The sequence below is a fragment of the Engraulis encrasicolus genome, chromosome 20, assembly GCF_034702125.1.
Source record: "Engraulis encrasicolus isolate BLACKSEA-1 chromosome 20, IST_EnEncr_1.0, whole genome shotgun sequence".
Classification (NCBI taxonomy): Eukaryota; Metazoa; Chordata; class Actinopteri; order Clupeiformes; family Engraulidae; genus Engraulis; species Engraulis encrasicolus.
The window spans coordinates 9,049,364-9,051,863 of record NC_085876.1 but is presented as its reverse complement, the minus strand read 5'-3'; the positions used below and the strand labels follow the sequence as shown (position 1 = coordinate 9,051,863).

The 2,500-nt window shown below is 41.8% G+C and overlaps 1 protein-coding gene across 3 annotated transcripts in view; it reads left to right on the top strand.

Annotated features, from left to right (window-relative positions):
• Window positions 1-2,500, top strand: part of runx1t1 (RUNX1 partner transcriptional co-repressor 1) — a 93,711-nt gene that overhangs the window by 62,457 nt on the left and 28,754 nt on the right. The gene's annotated exons all lie outside the window — the stretch shown is intronic.

Here is a 2,500-nt window from a genome sequence, read left to right as displayed (position 1 = left end):
CACACACACACACACACACACACACACACACACACACACACACACACACACACACACACACACACACACAGCCACGCTGGCTCTCTCTCGTATTGCCTCCAACAGCAGTTGGGGACTAAAGCGCGCGCGCGCGCGCGCGCGCGCGTGCGTGTGTGTGTGTGTGTGTGTGTGTGTGTGTGTGTGTGTGTGTGTGTGTGTGTGTGTGTGTGTGTGTGTGTGTGTGTGTGTGTGTGTGTGTGTGTGTGTGTGTGTGTGTGTGTGTGTGTTGGAACTATAGACTGTCTTAAGAGGGAGGCTCTAGTTTCATGTGCCGGCCAAGCTTTAACAAAGCAGCGGCTTTGATATTCCTTCACCCCAACTCTTGAGACACACACACACACACACACACACACACACACACACACACACACACACACACACACACACACACACACACACACACACACACACACACACACACACACACACACACACACACACACACACACACACACACACACACCCTCGCTGGGTGTAATTGTTAGCAGATGTATTTGCGGCGTCTTGTTTTCTGCAGGTTGGAGGGACTCCAGAGAAGGTTGGGTTTTTGGGAGGGGGGTTGTTCAGGGGGTAGTGATCAGGGAGGCTAATGTCATTAACGCGGGGAGGCAGTGAGGACGAGGATCTCTGTATGTATGTGTGCATACGTGGGTGCGTCCGTGCCTGAGTCTATGCATGTGGGTGTGTGTGTGCATCCGTCAGTGCGTGCCTGTGTGCATCCGTCCGTGCGTGCGTGTCATCGTTATGCTTCTATGTTTCTGTGCATCAGACACAGCAATGATGATTGCATTAAAGGGACACTGTGTGGGATTTTTAGTTGTTTATTTCCAGAATTCATGCTGCCCATTCACTAATGTTACCTTTTTCATGAATACTTACCACCACCATCAAATTCTAAGTATTCATTATGACTGGAAAAATAGCACTTTTCATACATGAAAAGGGGGATCTTCTCCATGGTCCGCCATTTTGAATTTCCAAAAATAGCAATTTTTAGCTGCAAAAATGACTCTACTTGGACCATACTAGAAAATATTTGTTTATTACTTAGTAAACTTCCATGTAAAGATCAAATTTGGCAATAGGCAGCCCAGTGTCAATGGGCAGCATAGTTGCAGTAGGCCTACCTTTTTTGACCATTTCCTGCACAGTGTACCTTTAAAGTCTAAATTTGTCATTAATAAAAATTACACACATCTTAATCAGTGTGAAATGTCGCTTTGAGTGCAGTTGAAATACTATAAATGGAAATGGCTGCAACAGATGTGAGAGCACTGAGTACCTTCCCTGAAGAAGTCATCATAGCTATAGATAAGGCGTCCAAGAGTAGCCTAACAATTCTCTTGCGTTCTGTCTCTTATCCAATCCATGGAAATTATATATCAGTCTGCGAACGGAAGAACTCGGTCATGGGGTTCAGTTGCACTGTAGGATGAGGATTTTTTTTTCCTTTTTTTACAAGAAAGAATGATGCGAGTTTGGGTTTGGAACAGCTATGCAAACCACAGTTGTATGTATAAGTATGTATAAGGATGCAGAACAATGATGTGCTTGTCAGATCAACATGGGAACTGGACTACTTTCTACTTCCTTTTTCTTCTTTTCTTCTTTTGTTTTCTTACTTCTCTTATCTCTCTTCTTTATTCTCCTCCTCTCTCTGCTGTCAGACGCGCTCTGTGTTCTCCTCCATTCCCACCCCCGGTAACCTAATTCATAACGACAGCAACTCTCTTAGTAGCAATCTGTCGTCGCAACAATACACCTTTTTGTTCAACATATGCAAATACAATTGTGGCGTTCATTGCAAAGATGTGATTTGCTAAATTTACCTTCACATATGGGAATAACCGCGATAAAAACAGGCTTTCATATGTAGGTTTTACCTGCGTATTTCGCACCTTTTTATTCAACATATGCAAATACAATTGTGGTGTTCATAGCAATGATGTCTTTTGCTAAATTTACAGCCACATCTGAGAATATCCGAGATGAAACAGGCTTATGAATCTTGTTGTCATATGTGGGCTTTACCTCTGTTTTTCACACATGTGATTTCACTGATTAGCTGTACCTGGGGAAGTGTGCCAGTTAGAATTCGAAAGTTTTGGAAATTGTTGGATCAACTCCTGTAGACTGAGGCATGTTGTCTTTTCAGCATGGCAAAACATATTTCTTCCTTTATCTGTCTTATTCTCATGGTATACATTATTTCATTCTAAATATAAATACATTTGCCAATTGCTGTTTTATGCGTTATACAGTACACATATAGACAGTATTGATTGATTGATTGATTGATTGATTGATTGATTGATTGATTGATTGATTGATTGATTGATTGATTGATTGATTGATTGATTGATTGATTGATTGATTGATGGATTGAATGATTGATATTGGGTCCGAGCCTTTTAAAAGTGTTTTTGATTGATGATTAACCCATACTGTAACTGTCTTTTTC